Source organism: Anabrus simplex, chromosome 4, assembly GCF_040414725.1.
Source record: "Anabrus simplex isolate iqAnaSimp1 chromosome 4, ASM4041472v1, whole genome shotgun sequence".
NCBI classification, from domain to species: Eukaryota; Metazoa; Arthropoda; class Insecta; order Orthoptera; family Tettigoniidae; genus Anabrus; species Anabrus simplex.
Window position 1 is genome coordinate 318,911,123 of NC_090268.1, and position 22,155 is coordinate 318,933,277.

General features: G+C 37.1%; 1 protein-coding gene across 1 annotated transcript in view; it reads left to right on the forward strand.

The window, feature by feature from the left end:
* Nucleotides 1–20,980, forward strand: part of LOC136872681 (protein KRTCAP2 homolog) — a 139,568-nt gene extending 118,588 nt beyond the window's left edge. The window contains exon 6 of the mRNA XM_068227258.1: nt 20,900–20,980. The gene's annotated coding sequence lies outside the window, so the exon portion shown is untranslated. The remainder of the gene's footprint in view (nt 1–20,899) is intronic.
* Nucleotides 20,981–22,155: the final 1,175 nt, after the last annotated feature.

Genomic DNA, 22,155 nt, shown 5'->3' on the forward strand with positions numbered 1-22,155 from the left:
CTGGTTTCCGTGGTTACTTGTTCTTTTCTCGATGTAGAATTGGCTCCATGGACATCCTTCCTTCTCTGATGTGGTACGGGCTATCTGGACTAGCACTCCCTAATTGCCTAGTCTTTAAATAAGACATTGGCCCTATACTTGTAAAAACTGATCAGCGTTGATCGTTTGAGGAGAAAATTCAGAGATATGAATTTTTCCATGTTAGTAGAAATCTCAATCCAACTGAGCTATACTATAGATACGGTACAGACTTGTACCAAATTCCATGGACTTTAACTAAACATAGTTCTTCGTCCAGAAGATTTACTGAACATAACACAAGCCATAAGCTTGTTTCGTCTCACGCAGATCTGATAACATGACCGCAGATAAGTACTGTATTGAAGCGACAACACACTGTACAAAAATAACTATGTCTCGGAGAGACCACACACTGTCTCAAAATCAATAAACAAGTTGACGTTCTCGTAATGATGTGAGTGAGTATCCGAGACTCCGCGTTAGATAATATCATCGGGCTCTCCCCACTCTTGGTAGCAGCTCAATCTCAGATCTCTATATAACGAAGCCTCTGATTCGTAGATCGCATTATCATCTCCCTCTCTTCTATCTTCTTGACAAGTCCCGTAGGCGTGGCGATGATGTAGTCTGCTAGCCTAGCCTTGCACACAGGTCGCTGTATAGTGCCTTGCTCATGAGTTTAACCCAATGACTCATGTAATTTTCCCCCGCTATAAGAATAACCTTTTCCATATACACAAGTATGGGATGAAATGACAACAACTATGTCTCAACATATTGACCATATTTACAATACATAATGAATTCCAATCTTACCTAATATAATAATATAAATAATAAATGATGTTATAATTATATAATATGATTGCAAAAGCCTTATATACAAATGCTTGACGTTGAATAAATATGATATTACGAATAATTGCCGATGGCGGATAAACTTGATATCGAGTGATATCGCGTAAAATGATAGTATATTAAATTAGTCTGGCTGGAGAAGCCTGGACAGTTACAATACTACCCCGGTGAAGGGAATCTTTCCCATAGTTCATCCTTGTTTCCATTTCCCTGTCCTCTGCTTTATTTTTATCCTTTTCTTACGTTGGAATTTTCTTCCGATTTCACTATATTGTACTTTTAATGTTTCAGGTTCCTTTTTATTCTCTTCTTGAAGCATTTATATTCTTCAAACATTGTAAATGTGGCATATTTTCGCTCGCTTCTCGAGCTTATTCTCTTGCTATTCCTAGGCAATATTCTTTGGGAGTCTGTATCTATTCAGATGTTAAATTGTTCCACTTGTTGATTGTCAGTATATATATTTATTGCCTTGTTTATATATTATTTTCTTTCTCTTGTTCTTTTCACTCCCTCTGGGAGGTTCTTATTTACTAGCTGCGCACTTCCTTTTTATGAACTCTGTGTTTCTATATTATCACAATTTATATATATTTGCCTAATTGCTAGTCTTCTGGCTTGTGTTGATCACTGACGTGCTTTGCATTCTTATATGCTAGTGACCCTTTTAATATTTGCTATATTTATACTATCCTTGGCCCATATCAAGTATAATAGCAGTGTATATCACTAGTTTGATAGCAGTCCATCACAAGTTTGGTAGCAGACTATATACATATATTTTTATTTTTGCTCCTTCTTTTGTCTCCATTTGGCCCTTTATCATGGCCTATTTTTCAGATAATTTTTCCCCTTATAAGTCTGATACTTCGCCTACATCTTTTTCTCCTGCTTTCAATTTATCGGCACCAAATCCTCGGTGTGATTATGATTTATTGCCCCACACTTCTTCTTCCACTATTGATTCGACTTTGTCTTCTGATCCGCCCTCTTATGTTACCTCTTCTACGCAAATTGAACCCTCTTCTGATTACACAACCTCTCTTTCTGAGACCAAATAAAATGTACGTCATGTTCACACAGTCCTAACATTTAGCGAATGTTCCTTTTTAGTCCCACGTGGAGAGTTTGAATACTGGTCTTGCAAATATCTCACGCTTAGCTGTTGTTGTAGTTCTTTCATATAATTATGCCTTTGAATGTTAAAGTTACCTTTCACATGCTTCTAAATAATATACAAAAATAATTAGACTGATGTTCAAGATAGTAAAAAACAAAGTCATTGGCCAACGGTTGCTTGTGCGTGAAACTGAGTAACGCTCTTTATAAGTCTTTCATTTTCTCTTTCCCTGTTTCTATTCATGATGCATTGGACTGCACTATATACTGAGGCACTATTTTACACAAAAATAAAACAAAACTGACATATTCTTGGTATATTAACTGAAAAAATTAAGTAAAATTTAACTCATAAAAACTAATACATCATGGGGCGTGCCAGGGGTTTTAGACCGGATCCGTCAAGCAGTGCACTTAGGCTGAAACTGAGGAGCATGAGGGGTGAATTATTTACGCACGCTGATAGTAGGTCAGTCCAACCTAAGGTACTGAGGGGATGGAAGCTAGTGGCCCACTACGTTAAGAATTATAAACATTTATCTCTGAACCTGGTAGAAAAGACCGTGACATGCGCTTTCCAGGGCTAAATAGTGGATAAGTTTTTAATAGGTACTATTAATGTTGGTGTAAATTTGAGTGAAGAGTAACTTAAGGCTCTCAAAATTGTACTTTAATGTGTTTGTTTAATGTGTTTTTTCATAAAAGTGTAGGGCAAAAAACAAAAGTTTTTACAGTGTAAAAAATTAACATTTAAATCATCATCATCATTTCCCATTATCCAGCTGTAGCCAGGTAGGGGCAAATATGGTTCCTCTCCACTTTCTTTGGTCTTTCCAGCACTCCTCCTCTAACACTGTGTCCCAGTCCAGGTTTCTTTCTCTAATACTGCTTTGGATTGTGTCCTTCCATCTCAATCGTAGTCATCCATAGCCTCTCCTTCCTTGCGTTTGCATTTCCATCACCTTTTTTTGGCATCCTTTCATCACTCATTCGCTAAAGTGGCTCTTCTCTATTCTCTCATTCATTTTTTCCACTCCAGTTTCTTCCTGGACTTTCTCTTATACTCTTCTGTATCATGCTCCTCAAGAACTTCAATTCGGCTGCCTGTATTAGACTATCATCCTTCTTTGTCATTGTCCAAGTTTCTGCTCCATAAGTTGTTGTGGGTATGTAATACATCTTGTACATAGTTTGCTTTGCTTCCATTAGCACATCTTTGTCCCATAACATATTTCTTACACTATTATAGAAACAGCTTCCAACTAAAATCCACTTACTAATTTCAGCGTCCAGTTGAACATTCTCCATTAATTCACTCCCCAGATATTTGAACGTCTCCACTACTTCCACGGGCTTGTTTACAAGTCTAATCTGACCTCTCCCTTCTTTCTACCCTCTAGTCATAACAAGAGTTTTACTCTTCAACACTTATTTTCAATCCACATTCTTCGATCTTCCCATCCACCACATCCAACTGTTCTTGAACCTCATGTCCTCTTCTCCCAAATCACAATATCATCTGCAAATAACATAATGTTCATTTCTCTTCCTCCATAAGTTGCTTTTGCTGTTCTCATGATGTCATCCATTACTATTGTAAACAGGATTGGTGATAGAACATTTCCCTGTCTCAGCCCACTAGTGATTTGAACCAACTTGTCCTGCCAACTTGTGTTTGCACGAAACTACAACATTCCTTGTACATTGCCATGATCATTTTTATTAATCCCTGTCCAATTCCTTTTTGCACCAGACTGTCCCAAACTTTAGTCCTGGGGACACTGCCATATGCCTTTTCAATGTCAATGAATGTCATCACCATATCATCCCATACTCCCATTGCTTTTCCATTAGTTGTCTCATGGGCTCTATTGTTGACCTTCCACTTCTGAAACCAAACTGATTTCTTGTATCTGATTTTCAACCCTCAACCATATCCTACTTTCCAGTATCCTCTCCATTATCTTAGCAACATGGGATATCAGAGTAATTCCCCTGATTCAGGAGGCCAAATGGACTGTATTGCGATTGAAACGGGGTGGCCTAGGAAGCGGTGTGAAGCGAACAGGGAACTGGAAATCTAGTAGGGATGACATGAAAATGAAAATGTTAGTGCCCAACTGTAGAAGCATTGTAAACAAAGGAATCAAATTAAGTAATATAATAGATATATACTTACCCGATATTGTAATAGGAGTTGAATCATGGCTGAGAAATGATATAATGGATGCAGAAATATTCTCACGGAACTGGAGTGTATATCGTAGAGATAGGATAGGAATGGTAGGAGGGGGAGTATTCATTCTGGTGAAAGAAGAATTTGTAAGCTACGAAAAAGTTAAGGATGAAAAACATGAAATTCTGGGTGTAAGGCTCATCTCTAAAGATAATAGGCAACTTGATGGCTTTGGAGTATACAGACCGGGAAAGGGTAGTGCTGATGCTGATTCAGAATTATTTGATAAGATAATCAGCTATGTTGGAAATGATAGGGAAAGGAATGTGATAGTAGCAGGTGATCTCAATTTACCAAATGTCAATTGGGCAGGTAATGCGAAAGACAGGAAGCATGAACAACAAGTGGCAAATAAGTTAATATGGGAAGGGCAGCTGATTCAGAAAGTGATGGAACCAATTTTGGATTTGGTGCTGATAAAACCAGATGAGCTCTATAGAGAGACTGAAGTAATAGATGGTATTAGTGATCACGAAGCTGTTTTTGTCGTAGTTAAAAATAAATGTAAAAGAAAGGTATTAAAATTAGGACTATTAGGCAGTACCATATGGCTGACAAAACAGGCATGAGGGAGTTTTTAAAAAGTAACTATGATCGCTGGAAAATGGTAAATAAAAATGTAAACAGACTCTGGGATGGGTTTAAAACAATTGTTGAGGAATGTGAAGATAGGTTTGTACCTTTAAAGGTGGTAAGAAATGGTAAAGATCCACTGTATTATAACAGAGAAGTAAAGAGATTAAGAAGGAGGTGCAGGTTGGAACAAAATAGTTAGAAATGGTCGTGGAAGTAAGGATAAATTGAAGGAACTTGCTAGGAAATTGAATCTAGCAAAGAAGTCAGCTAAGGATAACATGATGGCAAGTATAATTGGTGGTCATACAAATGGAAAAATGAAAAATGGAAGGCTATGTATAGGTATTTTAAGGCAGAAACAGGTCCAAAGAAGGACATTCCCGGAATCATTAATGAACAAGAAGAGTGTGTATGCGAGGATCTTGAAAGGCATAAGTATTCAGTCAGTAGTATGTAAAGATTGTTGGTTACAAGGATAATGTCCAGATAGGGGAGATGAGTAATACTAAAGAAGTATTAAAATTCACCTATGATGACAATGACATTTACAGTAAGATACAAAAGTTGAAAACTGGAAAAGCAGCTGGAATTGATAAGATTTCTGGGGATGTACTAAAGGCAGTGGGTTGGGATATAGTACTATATATGAAATACTTATTTGATTATTGTTTGGTTGAAGGAGCTATACCAAATGAATGGAGAGTTGCTATAGTAGTCCCTGTGTGTAAAGGAACGGGTGATAGACATAAAGCTGAAAATTACAGGCCAGTCAGTTTGACATGCATTGCATGTAAGCTTTGGGAAAGCATTCTTTCTGATTATATTAGACATGTTTGCAAAATTAGTAACTGGTTTGACAGAAGGCAGTTTGGGTTTAGGAAAGGTTATTCCACTGAAGCTCAGCTTGTAGGATTTCAGCAAGATTTAGCAGATATCCTGGATTCAGGAGGCCAAATGGACTGTATTGCTATTAACTATCTAAGGCATTTGATAGGGTAGATCATGAAAGACTACTGGCAAAAATGAGTGCAATTGGACTGGAAAAAAGAGTGACTGAATGGGTGGCTATATTTCTAGAAAATAGAACTCAGAGAATTAGAGTAGGCGAAGCTTTATCTGACCCTGTAATAATTAAGAGGGGAATTCCTCAAGGCAGTATTATTGGACCTTTATGTTTTCTTATATATATCAATGATATGTGTAAAAAAGTGGAATCAGAGATAAGGCTGTTTGCAGATGATGTTATTCTGTACAGAGTAATAAATAAGTTACAAGATTGTGAGCGGCTGCAGGGTGACCTTGATAGTGTTGTGAGATGGATGGTGGGCAATGGTATGATGATAAACGGGGATAAAAGTCAGGTTGTGAGTTTCACAAATAGGAAAGTCCTTGATGGGGTGAAAGTTCATTTTGGGGACCATTGTAAGTACCTAGGTGTTAATATAAGAAAAGACCTTCATGGGGTAATCACATAGATTGTTAATAAAGGGTACAGATCTCTGCACGTGGTTATGAGGGTATTTAGGGGTTGTAGTAAGGATGTAAAGGAGAGGGCATATAAGTCTCTGGTAGGACCCGAACTAGAATATGGTTCCAGTGTATGGAACCCTCACGAGGATTACTTAATTCAAGAACTGGAAAAAAAACCAAAGAAAAGCAGCTCGATTTGTTCTGGGTGATTTCCGACAAACGAGTAGTGTTACAAAAATGTTGCAAAGTTTGGGCTAGGAAGATTTGGGAGAAAGGAGATGAGCTGGGTGAGTCACTACAACCCCTAAATACCCTCATAACCATGTGCAGAGATCTGTACCCTTTATTTACAATCACATTTATGTGATTTCCCTAATGAAGATCTTTCCTTATACAGTATTGACACCTACGTACTTACAATGATCCCCATATTCCTTAATCTGATTATTTCTGTTGCCAACTCATGAAATAAATCTTTATGTGCAAATGGGGAGTCTTCAGGTTAGTTGTAGACAAAACCAAGGCATAAGCTTATTTCTATCTTCCAATTCGTCTTTTTATTTATCCAAGGAACTTTTTCTACTTCTACGAATTCAGTTTTTCCCTGTATATTATCCCTTATAAAGGTTAGTATTCCACCAGGATATCTACCCATATGAGAACTCCTATCTCTTGGCTTGGTATATGTTTTAAAACCTTCTACATGGACTTCATACCCTGGTGCAATCCAACTATCAACGAAATTAATAATGTCCATCCTTTAGCCATTAATTGTTTCACCTCTTCTTTTCCTGTCTTGTTCAAAAATCCCCTATATTCACACATCCATTCTACTTACTTTTTATTTTTACCCTCTGTTTGGATGGTAGGCTTACTTCTTTTTACCCTCGCTTTCTCTACTTCAAAGATATTGCCTTGTGGTAAACTGATAATTTTCTTGTCCATATTGTCCTTTTTGGACTAGAAGTCCTTAAAACTCTCTTGCTACTATTTCTCTCCTCCGTTCTTAGAGGATGGTTGCCCAATTGTACTTCTTCTTAAAACAATAATCACCGCTGTCGCCACCACCACCACTGTCTTCTGTTTCTCTGCTGTTGCCTGGACATGAGTCCATGGTTCTAACCGGCAGTCAGCTATTCCGACATTCAAAACTTCTTGAAGTACTGTCCCCATATCACCGCCAAAATCTGGTGATGCCCCAACTAGTGAGTCACTCAGGCATCTCCGGTCCTAAGTCTAATCATAATCTAAAATTTTACTGCTAATGCAGATTTTGGGGAACTTATACTTCGACAGACCAGCATTAATATCGGGCAGACATGAAACCACAAAATGATTGAACTCAATAAAAATGACCAAACAGAAACGCATACAAATAAATTGACATTATGTCAACAGATGTTCTTGAGTCCTTCAAAATGCCTGATCCAGCATAGAAATGCTTATCAGTTCAGAATCAAATAACTTGTGTATAACCAGATTACACTTGCGATTTTATCATGGGTGACTTTTATTTCATTCATGAGAAATGAGTTGCTTAAAACTTTATATCCGCAGACATTGTGGTGAAATCCTAACCGTCTTTACGTAATTATTTAGGGGGTATTATCACTTAGCCTACACTTATCTTAATAATCATACGTGAATCGCAATAACTGATTACACACACAATAAAATTACGTACAATCACATAAAACCCTGACATGGATTTTGATTCACCATGGTAAAAGAGAGATCAAATCAATAAATTAGCCTAGAGCACATGCACCCTGTAACATCATGTCCTTCTCACAAGCATACACAAAAGAAAACACACACTGACCAAGAGAGACCTCCACCGTTCCATGTTCATCGTTTCTCTTGCATACGGACACTGATTAACTGTCTGTGAATCTCAATTTATGCTCCCTCATTAATCTCCTCTACTGATTTCGTAATTATACGTCGTCGTTTCTAATCTGTTGCAAAGGATCAGAACGGCTATGATTACTTGCTCCTATATAATTACTGGGGATATTCCCTACATATAGGCTACTATCTAAACAATCCTTGGGGCTATATTATTTCTCTCGTTAGACATTCCCTACGTCCAGTACATGCGGAAGGTCACAGGTTCCTCTAATTCGTTAATTCCTTTCAAAGATTCAAATTGTGCATATCTAAGATGCAGGCAACCACTTACCTTGCCTTCACTTCAAAGAACATGCTGCTAATCATTATTACTGTCCCCAAAGCTTGTCAATTAATTGACTATTCATGGCACTAATGGCTCACTATCGAATTCCTGTATGAACTTCACAATAAAATTATTCCACAGTCCTACATGAATTACATTATCTGTCTGCTTTCTTATAGCGTATAAATGACGATTCTATCCCAAGACCTCTTTTGACCTAACTGATTGACTTCATTCAAAGATTTCTCTCTTTGCCCAGCAATTATTTAACCATGACCTACTGCTTTCAACTGATTTCTAATTAAGCCTGAGATTCACATCTAATCTCAATTCATATTGACCCTTGTTCCAATTTGAACAGACAAGATTTTCAACAATGAGTATCTAAACACAAATAAACAAGAAATAGCTACAATTTTGTTTAAAATCACACTCACAGAATGGCCCTCACATCCATGCTTATATTTGTAACACTGGGCATGCAAACTACTCGACTGCGCTAGACCTGACATGATCTTATAGGCTGATATGCTTACTTTACATTTGACTTGGTCCTTTAGGTTTACTGATTAATATGAAGATTAACATTCCCTTATATACAATTACTTCACATGACATGCTTGTTACTTTTCTATTTCCCACAAATAAAATGAAATGGGGATGACATGAATACGATTCACAGACCATATTATCATTATCTCTAGTTAAATAAATCTGGTGGTTGCCTCATCACTAAGAATTAATCAAAGAAATTATTTAATTACGACTACTATGTGCAAGAAAACCCTTCTTCTTCTTCTTCTTCTTGTCATATAACCGCATAGGATCGCTTTAGTCAGTCCATCGTTCAGGTCTTATCGAAGGGATTGTTTGGGCTTTGCGGTCCTCCCAGTACTTCTTCAGACGCTCCGATCTTTGTGTCCTTTCCTCGGTTGAAAGTTTGCTTGTTGTTGGTTTGTTTTGCGTAAGGGTAAAACGGAGGTTAGTATTCTTGAGTATTGTATTCAATTTTATCTTATTTGTGAAAATCTCTCTGATTAACTACATAAAGTATTACATTCTTAGGAATTTAAAAAGCTACTCATCTCAGGTAAGACTGTATCAGGCTGGATGGCCCCATGCTGTTTTACTCGTTCATCTTCATCGTCGGAGGATGTTCCAGAAAATCGTTCTCCACGGGTCTGGTCCTGACGTCTCGTTCCATAGTCGCGAATCCTCTCTGTTGCTCCTGGTACTGGAACCAGCTGTGCTGAATCTCGTTTGCTGCTGACTTATTAGTAGCCTGGTAACATTTATATGCAAATTTGTGACCGTTAGCTATTTGGCTTAGCTATAAAATGTTTCTGGCTTCATGATGATTATATCTTACATCTGGCTAGCGTCAATTCAACTGCTAGTTCAGTATGTCTCTGCATACACACAGTTCAGGAAATGCTGCATCTCCGCATCGCTATGACGGACAGAACATACTCGTACTGCGTCACTCATTCTGTAATATCGGAATCGAACTTGGCACTTCAGTTTCTGCACACTTGCGTATTGTCGCATTTTTGTGCTCTGGACTTGCACTTGTAGATTTGTTCATGTCTTTCACACATACACGTACACTCTAACATTGTGGCACTGCTGTATACATATTACGATCGCGCGGCTCAATCCCTATGTCTGAAGAAATGCTCTCCAAAGTTCAGCTGTGCAAGGACAGTAACGTTATGTTAAGGCGACACTCCGGAGATAAAAAGATATTTTTACCTAATGCATGGATTTTCACGAAACTGTGTGGGAATGTCACCTATATAAAAGTAGAGATATCACAAACATTTCTTTCATATACAATTAATAGTTTTTCCAAAATAAGTTTTTGTTTTTGAAATTTTAACTCCATTTTTTCATGAAATTTAATTAACATGTTAATGTAAATTTGTAATTAGGTAGATAATACTTCTTTTAAAAGCACTACGTATCAATTTTTCTGTACATGATTTATATAAGCAGATATATCATGCTAAAGTTTGTGTAATTTTTACGTTCTAAAATTTTGGACTTAAGAATCCCTACTACTTGAAAAAATTCTGCAATCAAAAATTCCATACGCAGGTTTAATATAGCTGTGATACATATACCATACAGATCTGTTACATTAGACAGAATATTATGGGAGAAAAATTACAGTTGGCACACAAAGTATCATTACAGTGATAAATTATTTGAATTCAGTGGAATAACTTCGTGACAAAAAAGAAACCCAATCCTTTCAATTTCAGTTATTAAAAAAAATTTCCTCAAAATGACCAAAATATCAATTTTTATCTTCGGAGTGTCGCCTTAAAGTCTCTGCTGGATATTGAATGTAGTACAGTAAAACCTCATTTATCCAGACAAACTGGGACCAAAGGCAATCCGGATAATTGAAAATTTGGATAATCCGGCTTGTACGGGTAATAAACCAAACAAAATTCTTAAATCCTTAAATAAGCAGACTTGCCACTTATGACGATAGAAACTAGCCCGTCTTGTAATAAAATTATGTACTGTACATAGTATTGTTTACAAGACATTAAAAAATATAAAAATCTTAATTACCCTACTGTACATAAAATCACATCATTTCTTAACAAAGAAGATCCACAGTCTTCTATTTTAAACACGTGTGATGTTTGAACGAAGCACGGTCATGCAAATGCTTTATCACTAATAGTTCAGCTGGAGTGGTTTCGGGCTGATGCTCCAAGTACATCATAATGTTTGTCAGCTGGTGGGCAGCATTGGCATGTGTCGTCCGCTGTTGCAGTGTGATCGGTCCCTCCTCGTCCACGTCATCTTCTCTCTCACTGTCGGCTGTAGATGTGCATGCCGCTACAATTTCTTCTTCCGACATAGTGCCGTAGTCGCCGTCATTGTTGTCTTTCAGCCACTCACTGCCGTCTTCCTTATCAACATCTGAGCACCCACTTATTGTTCCTAACATTTGCAGGTCGTCTGCAGTCACTTGCACCAAATCGTCGCTTGCCATTTCATTTGTAGCACAAATAGCAGGCCACAGTTTTTTCCATGACTTTTTCAGAGTCTTTTGTATTGCAACCCCAAACGTCGGCAACCATGTAAATAACGTCTTTGATGTTGGCTGATTTCAACAAATCAACCACACTCCTTTCTCCTTCCTCTTCAATTATTTTACCAATCAGTTCTTTTTGGTAAAGTCTTTTGATTTTTTCAAGGACTCCCTGGTCCATAGGCTGCAGCAGTGGGGTTACGTTTGGTGGAAGAAATTTCACTTTTATTCCTCCACTCATGAGTTCTTCTCCCGGATGAGACGGAACATTGTTGATCAGTAAAATTGCTTTTTCTGGTAAACTATTTTCTTTCGGGAATTTTCGAACTTCAGGAACAAAGTTATTAAAAAACCAGTTCTTAAAACAAAAATCTGTCCATCCACGCACTTTTTTGTGATCGGTAAACTACTGGCATTGAATTATGGTTCACAATTTTTAGTGCTCGGGGATTCTTTGATTTCCCTACAGTGACAAGTGGATGCTTATGATTCTCTGATGCATTGCTACAAGCCATAGCAGTTATCCTATCTTTAATTTTCTTATACCCCTTAGCCAAATTTTCAAGCTTTGATGCTAACGTTTTGCTAGGAAGCTTCCGGTAAAAAAGCCCAGTTTCATCACCATTATAAATTTGATTGGGTGTCAATTCTTCAGATGAAACAAGTTGTTCTAAGTGCGTTTTAAATTTTTCAGCACCAGCAACATCACTAGACAAGTTCTCTCCAGTCACAGTAAGTTGGCAAATACCGTGTCGGTTTTTCCAACGCTCTAAATACCCCTGGCTAGCAGTGAAATTTAGGTTAGAATTCAGTAATATTTTGTTTAAGCTCAAAGCTTTCTGGGCCAAACCGGCCCAGATATAGGCAAACCACGTTCTCGCTGAACACTGTACCATGTGAATAGTGCGTTATATAATGCTTTTTTTTTTGTTTTTGCTGTTCCTCTGCCTTCCAAGCTCTCTTTACATATCATTTTACAACAAAAATCGTCAATATCTTTTCTTTGCTTCTTCCTGTCGGACACTGTTGAAGTCCCAACTCCTAATTTACCAGCTATTTTCTTCAATGTTTCTCGTTTATCAATTCGATTAATAGCCTCTTTTATCCATTGGAACCACAATCTTCTTTCGCTTTGATGTAATTTTAAACTTGTACAGCACACTGAATTACACTCCCAAACACTTTGATAAGAAACAAAAACAATCCGGTTGAAACAGACACGATAAACTTAATGACCCGTGCCGTTTGAAAATTGTAGGAAAACTGAGGAGATAGAGGGAGGTGTAGTGACGCATAGGGATCAAGGTCAACGCTCTACCCCAGCGTTATTTATAACTGGTGAGGCATACCGTGTCAGCAGCGTGTGACACACTACTAAATCTTTCTTAAACTCAACAGGTAGCATTTTACAGTATGCCTAGTTATTACAGTACCATTATTAATTTACAATTTATGCAGGAACCGTACATTGAATCCAACTAAAAAGCTAATATTTGGCGTACTTATAGTTATGTTCTTGCTGTCTAGTTAAATTTATTATCTAATGTGAACATTCAATTTTTAAAAAATATCTACAGATCTGATCTGGATAATCCGGAGATCCGGATAAACGAGGTATTACTGTACTAGATTGCTTTTTTTTTTGCTTTATGTCGCACTGACACAGATAGGTCTTATGGCGACGATGGGATAGGAAAGGGCTAGGACTGGAAAGGAAGCAGCCGTGGACTTAATTAAGGTACAGCCCCAGCATTTGCCTGGTTTGAAAATTGGAAACCACGGAAAACCATCTTCAGGGCTGCCGACAGTGGGGTTCGAACCCACTATCTCCCAGATGTGAGGATGGTTGCCTAGTTGTACTTCCTCTTAAAACAATAATCACCACCACCACCACCTCTCCCAGATGCAAGCTCTCAGCTGCGCGCCCCTAACTGCACGGTCAACTCGCCTGGTTACTTGACTGCTAACAGACCAGTAAAATGTTACTGATAGATAATAAGAATGGAAATACTCCTCCCCTCTCCAAGTTGACACTTTTCATCACTTCTGTCGCTCCTCCTAAGCTAGATTTTCAAATTCACGTACTGGGTTCTCTTCCAATCATATTCCAGTCCTTCCTCCCGCGCTATCTCTCATTAAAAGTTAGAAACTTCATTATGTTCCGTATTGAACTGGGATTACAGTAAATTGAAAATGTTAAGCATCCACTTTTTTTAGTACAATGACAATTTATTATTGTGAGTTAGATCGCATGTCATTTTATACAAGGTTGGTACTAGTTTCGATGCTCATTATGCATCATCATCAGCCAATGAATCTAACGAGCAAATCACAACTAATCAAAAAACAATATTGTGCCATTTCACTGTCCGAAAATTGTAATTTAATGGAACTAAAATGGACGCAGTTGCCAAGATCTAAGTTAAATATGATGAATAAACTCAGTCATCTATATCAATGAGATACAATATATTACGAGATCGAAGTAGAAAAGATCAAAGTGGCAGTGATTGAGACAAAGAAAGAATTCAGAATTGTTAGAACACTACTTTTGAAAAAAGGAAAATTGAAAGAGCAAGCTTGAGAAACGTCGTGTTGATCTGGAGATACCTAATACATACAATATTTCAAGACTTAGAAATAAATTCATTTAAGGAAGAAGATTGGCAGAATATATACTTATTGGAGAACGCATAATTACAGAATACATTAATAAATCTACGAAACAAGAAGAAAATTAGAAAGAAGTGCATACATTGGATTATCAAGACGACAAGGGATAACCCTTGACACGATTACAAGGAAGAAAATCTCGAGGATACGGAGAAATAACTAAATTAACCCATAAAATAACAACTTTAATACAGATATTTGAGACAAGGGTAGACATTTTGTAGTCTACAAACACTATTAAGACTAAAGTTAAAACGACAGAATTCACATTAAAGCTCGAATGTTAGAAGGCTATGAATTCCGTATTATGACGCAACTAACTTCATATAATTTTATTTCTATTATATTTGCACAAGACATGGCTCTCGTGACGTTCTAAGAAGACGATGGCGAGATGTCTGGAGGAGGCTGAGCTAAGGTGACAGGAAAGGTACCTTACCTATTCCAGAGCATCCTTATGACCAGCGAGAGGATGTAATTGCCGAGCCCGAACCACCGATGTCCTGGAGCATCTAATTCAATCCTGGTGGAGCTGACGGAAAAAGATAAGTCTTTTTTTTTAGCACAGTAAGTTAGATAAATCTTGCAGATTTTAATATAATTGTTAATATTTGTTGGTGAACTGATGGTTAAACATTGTAATCTTCAAATTAGCTCAGATATGTTAGATTGTCGCAAATTGGCGTTATACTTGTGTCAGAATACAGGGATAATAACCAATCCTTGGCTAGGAAATGTGAAGTGAACAATACGTAAGTGCCATCGCAGTGATATTTAAGCACGTGAAGAAATTATTATATATGAATTACGAGATCCATATCGGTAGTAGTATGAAGATTGAACAGTGCCATATAGAATCAGAATTGAATTATATATGGATATGAGAGTAATATGAAGTGATAATGAGATTGATTGAGAAGAGATGGATTAATCAAATGAATATATTGATAGTCAGAGGATTCCGAACATCAAGTTAAGGTATAGTTGAGAATTATTTGCGAGAGAAAGAAGAGGTATGATAATGATATATGAAGAAAGTGATATAAGGAATATTAAATGGATATGAGGAAGGATAAATAAATGTGATGTGTATTGTTTCATCACTAAGGAAGGGAATAATTAATTATGAAGATAAAGAGAAGAATATTGATGCAATCCGGGATCAGTAATATACTTGATACCATGATGTGTAATCGTTGACAGGTATTCCATATCCAACATGAGTGGAAACATATGGTGAAGATTATGAGTTATGGCACTAGTAAATCATTGAAATAATTACAGGGAAGGTTGAGTACAATATTGATTAAAATTAACCTATATCTCTACTGTAATGATGAGTATTCGTTGAAGAAGTACATGACACTCACTGAATCCTATGTACAAGTATTATAATTTCTTCACATATAATTCCTGTAGGTAAAATAATTGATAGAGCCTTCATGAATAGTATTCTATACTTATTTTAGAAAATGACACTAGATAATGTGTTGGAATTCAATTAGTTATCTGACAATGGGTCTCATCAGACACATTTACGCGATTAAACTAATTTGTAAGATTTATAAGATGAATTATATATTTGAGCTGACAAGTGATGTTAAATATTAATGTATATATTAGTGCATATTATGGCTGACTTGGCACTTATCTTTTTCCCGATGCACCCCAAAACAGAATCCCATAATAAAGAAAATCCAATGCTCATCCTAAATACAGTATATAAAAAAATAAATGATTACAAGAAGAGTAATAAACGATGCTGAAATTTCCCGAGTCGATTTGTAAATATTTTGAGAAACTTCGATTGGAGTTTAGGAACATTTTCTTTTATAAGTATAGTTAATGATGTGAAGATGATATGTGATTTCATTTCAATAATTTGAGTGTTACATAATTATTTTATTTTTCTTGTTGTACATAATTATTATTACAATTCAATCAAGGATCCTAAGTACTACAATGAAAATTAATAAATTTTTGAAGGAGATGGGAGATGATAATTTTATTTTTAACTATATTTCCTTTCTCACAATTTTCTCAGAATTTGAGTAAATAGTTCGATAAAGATATAGTGGTATCTATATTTATGCTCTAGTGTAAGCATTATATATATATTGTACCGGTTACGACCTGTACATGAGTATTTTTTTAGTATAAATGACATTTAATTACCACGCGTAATGTTCTGAGCACGCCTGGTTTGTTTACCGTCAGCGGGGCAAGCAAACGAGTGAAGGGCAGCTGTGAGCTGTGACGTAGCTACAGGGGCTAGTTAGACCGCCCGCCCGTCACAGCACGTGTTCCCAGCCTGGACTCGTATATTCTAGATTCCACGTCACATCTTCCAGATTGTTCGACGGGGAAAATTTTGTAACTCCCGTAATAATTACGCTAGCGGCTTGAGCGATATGTCATCTTGTTTGCGATCGCCTGAACGTCGCAATGCTCGAGTTTGAAATAAATCCATCGAGGGATTCAGGAGATATTCAGTCAAGCTGTATTGTGACGTAGACGTCCCGGATCGAATAAAAGGAGGGCCCACTGTAGCCTGTTCACTCAGTTACAGCTGAGTAGTCAGCGTGGATACTCTCGCTGCTACTATCGTCGTGTAGTGACAGTCCCGACGGGGAACTCTGTAATTTTCTAATATTCATAAAGTGAACTTGTATTTTCTTCGAGTGTGGGAGAACGAATTCTTCCAAGTATTCTCAAGTGGACTTGCAATATTTCGAGTGTTAAAGAACATTTTCTAAGTCTTCATAATTGAACTTACAATATTTACGGGTGTTCGAGATTGGAATTTTTCCAATTATTCATGAAATGGACTTGTATTATTTACGTGTGTTAAATTCATAATTGGACTTGTATTATTTACGTATGTTAAAGAACAAATTCTTCATAAATTGAACCTGCAATATTTGCGAGTGTTAAGAGACTCATTCCTCTAATAAACTTGTGTTTTTTGTACATGTTCACTCAAAGACTTGTACATTCGCCAGTGTTGATTCAAAGACTTATAAATTTCGCCAGTGATAGACTGTAAATTTATTCATGTGGATAGACTTGTGTTTTTCGTACATGTTCATTCAAAGACTTGTACATTCGCCAGTGTTGATTCAAAGACTTATAAATTTCGCCAGTGATAGACTGTAAATTTATTCATGTGGATGGACTTGTGTTTTTCGTCCATGTTCATTCAAAGACTTGTACCTTCGCCAGTGATGAACTTTAAATTTGGTCATAGTTTCATGAGAAGGGACTTGTGTTATTTTTGCCAGTATTTATTCAGAGATGAGGACTTCGCTAGTGGTGAACTTCGAAAGTACTCATAATCCTCGTATACAGAGATATATCATTTTACGAGTGTTAAATTTTGAAAGTCTTAACGAATAATAACCAGTGACTTTGCTAATAGGTTAATCACCCAAGGTTTTCATGAACTCAGATTTATCAGTACTGCGAGTGACCTTGGAGACATCAACCCTCTCAGTCATGTTGGACTGAGGTAATAAATGATCATCTGCAACATCACCTGGATCATCGGGGTTCAACCTGGGCCTCGAAAGTTCCAGGCATCTCTACCTTCTACCAATCCAGACAGTCCAGCTGCTTCTGTACGGAGTCCCTGGAATCTTCTGGAACGTGTTCCAACCTGCTCGACTTGGTGAACTGGAGAATCCGAGCCATGTTATAGGACTATGTGGAAGACAGCTTATATCTACCTGGAGGTGATGTGCAATTTCATGTCTTATATGAATAAACTCATGTTCAGTCAATGTCAAAGTTTTCTTGGAGATTGGATCCTACCTCCTGTACCGAGCCCTAGCTACTAGTCACCCAGTTTTTGCCCTGAGAACTATATACTCGCTTACTTTAAAATATAATCTGAGAGTCGGGCTCTTTTACTGGTACAATATATAATTTAATTTAAGGTAAATTTCAATATAATTGATAATTGGTAGGATGGAGATATCCATCAGTGTTTGCAACGGATGGCTTATAAAAAGATAGAAAGCTTTCGCAACTTTCATGAATCCACGTTAAAAAGGAAACTTTGATAGGCAATCAACCCTGAGTATGCTAGTCTGGATTTCTTCGCGACCCGCCCTGGACGCAGGTAAGGCACAATATAAAACACATGACTGCACCTACAGTGACAAATGTTAAATTTTAACAAGTTAAAATTGTATTGAAAAGGTGGATCCTTAACATTTTCAATTTACTGCTCTCCCTCATTGGTCCTGGCATCACTTTTGTAAATAAGATATTACTTATTGTTACTTATCTTATCTTACTTACTTACTTATCTTACTTATTGTTATCTTCAATACAGAACAAACATGAGATTAGTTACTTGTAACTTCACTTTTGTGTCGGATGGTTTGGTCACCAAGTTCGGTTCCCTCCGGGCATCAGTTGACCCGGGTTTGGTCTCAATCTGCCCTTTACTGGGCGAGGTGGCCGTGTGGTTAGGGGAGCACTGCTGTGAGCTCGCATCCGGGAGATACTGGGTTTGAACCCCACTGTCGGCAGCTTGAAGATTGTTTTCCGTGGTTTCTCATTTTCACACCAGGCTATCCCTTAAGGCCACGGCCACTTCCAATTCCTAGGCCTTTCCTGTCCCATCATTGCCATAAGACCTATCTGTGTCGGTACGACGTAAAGCAAATAGCAATCTGCCCATTTGTTCTTGTCTTCCGTCCTTTTGGCTTGAAAAATGTTTTTGAACTCTCGGCCTTCTCCCAAGGTTTCTTTTCTTTTAATTACACTCTTCTGGAGTTCTTTACAAAATCGTATATTTTTGCACACCCTCTCCTGCGATATATTGTTTTTCCAGGCAAGCAACACCCCCTTTCATCTCTATACCTTCTTAATCATGGTTTATGATGGGTAGGGACAGGTTTATGTGTGGTATTGTCGTGTTTTTCCCTGTCCGTCCTTTTCCACACAGCTGTCTTTTCCCTTCCTGGCTCGCCGCTAACATAATAATAAAACTTACATTTAGACTTCGTGACTCTGCGAAATTGACCCGTACAGCATAATGAGCGCGCAAGCCTAAGGGCTCAGTACGGCTGTCTGTTCACTTCCTTTCACCGGCCTTACAGTGCACCGAACCTTTCTATCTTCTGTAGTTTCACTAATTGCTGCACAAGCACTATCCTTATTCATAGGAACCTTGCACATTGTATCATCTCTCGTATATGTCACACTTTGCTGTTGCTTCTGATCCATTTCCTTTAGCTGCACTGGTGTCCAACCTCACCACCAATTACCATCACCAACTATTAAGCACTATTTTCATATGTATGCCTTGAGTGCTGAATTCCTTGCATTCCTAATTGTAAATGCAAAATCCCCTGCTCCATGATGGTATCTTTGTCCATGTCTTTTTTTGCCCTTATTTTTTTCTCCTTTTTAAATTCTTAGTGTTCCTTAAAACTTTATTTGCCATGAAAGCTGATAAAAACTTTTACTTTAATTGGCCTCTTTCCCTTCACTCTCCCCATTCATGCATGTCATCTGTTTCTACTTCACTGCAGTTCACCTTCATATACAGTAGTTTTGTATAACATTCAACACCTTATTCACTGCATTGTATAAATTTTCATTTTCTCTCTCAGGTCACTGTAGATAAAAAAAAATTATTTTCCTGGCTTCCTGGTTGAACATATTTTCTTCCTGCTTTACTTTTACTTTGTCTTTCAGTATTTCTGATTCACAGTATTCTGCACAGCCTTCTCTGTTGTTATTCTCAGTTCCTCATTAACACAATCTTTTATCTCCATCATTTCATTATATTTTTCCTGGATAAGACCTCTAGTTTGTTACGCCTGACAAGGTTTTCTATTTCTTTGATCTTCTCCCTGTCTTCCCAGCCAATTGATCCCACTGTTCCTGGACCATGATTCATCTCAACACTTCCTATTGTAAGTAGTATTGTTACCACTGCTGCCACCATCGGAGTTACCTGAAAACCATATTGTTGCCAGTTACTCATCACACCTGCCGCATACTCACACTTCACAAATCCATGTCATCGACCTATGATAGCCTGATACTGTTGAACAGCAATTCTCCTATTCCTCACTCCGCACTCGCAGTCAGTACAACCTGTCACTTTGCTATCTCGATTACAGCCGACTGTATAGTACATTAGACATAGTTGAAAAACTACTTCTGGATTTTGCATTAAATTGATCGATAGATAATGGTAGCTCTAACTGTTCTCTAGGTCTTCATTAAAGAAAAAGAAAAGGACTGCAAAGTGGTGTTCACTGTAATATCTCCCAGTAATGCCTTTTTTTTTTTTTATTTTTTTTTTTTTTAGTGATAAGCTTACCCTTAATCTCACTTGTAAGTTTAGTTTGAGGAGAGTTCTCTAAGAACTTCTTTGAATGACCCTTCCATCCTAATAGAATTATTTTGCAGGCAAGTATATTAACTTTGTTAGTAAAAATAATTATACTGGAATGAATATGAGAGAAGAGAGAGAGACTTTTCAATTTAGCCTACTGGGTGGAGATGTATAATGTGACCCTACTGTCATTAACAACATTTTGAAAATATGTTACCATTTGTAATATATTTTTAAGAAGCATAGTAACATTTTTTACATACTGAGAGAAGGTAACACACAAATTTTAGTTTGGTGTTGTTACGTTTTCTATGTAAATTAACTCATTTAATCACAATCTTTTTTCTTCCTTTTTTTCAGATCTCTGTATCCATCTGAAATCAATGAATTTATTCAACTGTATGCTTCACATCACACTAATAAAACTAGTCTGTTTTCTGATTACTGCCTTTCTCTGTACTTATTGTTAGGTAGGTGTAAATCCATACATTTTGCTTGTATACTCATTAATCTTATATATATGAATAATAGAATATAACTACTATTTCATACCACAAGAGTCTTACCTACTGAAACTTAATGAACAGCACTATTTTATGAACCAGAATTTGTTATTATTGAAAAGCCTTATGCAGCATCTTAAGGTATTGACATTTCTTTACTTTCCAACATACCATATTTACAGTACTTGTGTGATTTTCCTTTTCTTTTTTTAAGCAGTTGTTAACCTCAAGAAAGAGGAGAGGAGGAAAATGATGTGAATTTCTTTTTGAATCTGAAATACCTATGCAGTTTCACCACTTTTGATGTATGGTCCTTCGGCAACAGCTGGCACATAGATGTCCTCCTTCGAAGAGGAAGGTTGTTCCTCTGCATGAATGTACATGGCCACCTTCTGCTTGCTTTTAAGTGTGAGATTTCTGTATTGCTTTTGTCTGCATCTCCAACACGTTTAACTGCAGCATTTTATATTAAACTGAATAACCATTGTTTCTTAATCCAGTTACATATTTTAGTAGTTTTAATAATTTCTGCATACCGGCCTGATTTTGGTCCCTTAAATGATAAGGCTGTCTTCTTGGTACACTGCAACAGATCTTTATATTTATGTCAGTAGTATATATGTGATGGCTCTACACAAAACTCACATGCTCCAGCACAATTGCTGTTATTTTCCACGAACACAGTCACTGTTAATTTGAACTGTGTGCTGTAATTCTGTTTTCTTTTCCCATCCCTAACCACTCTTCACTTACATATATAAAAAATAATTAGCACAGAGATCCATGTATGTTGTAGAACAAGTGCACATCTCCTGAATGGTTAAACAGCATACTAGTGATAAGTGTGTAAACTAACATCATGCGTAGCTTGCCAAACCAAGCGTTCTTCTTACTGCATTGTTGCCGCTTGCGCTTCTCAGTCGCGGCAACAAACCGATGATTGGACGTTGAAACAAGAGGACTACTGCTAGACAGGCGTTGTTAAATGTAACAGTTATTTATAGAAATGAACATAACAATCAGTTAATCAATCACCACTGCTCTGCATTTAGGGCAGTCACCCTGGTGCTAGATGTCTGTTGTTTACCTGTTCGTTTCTTAAATAATTTTGAA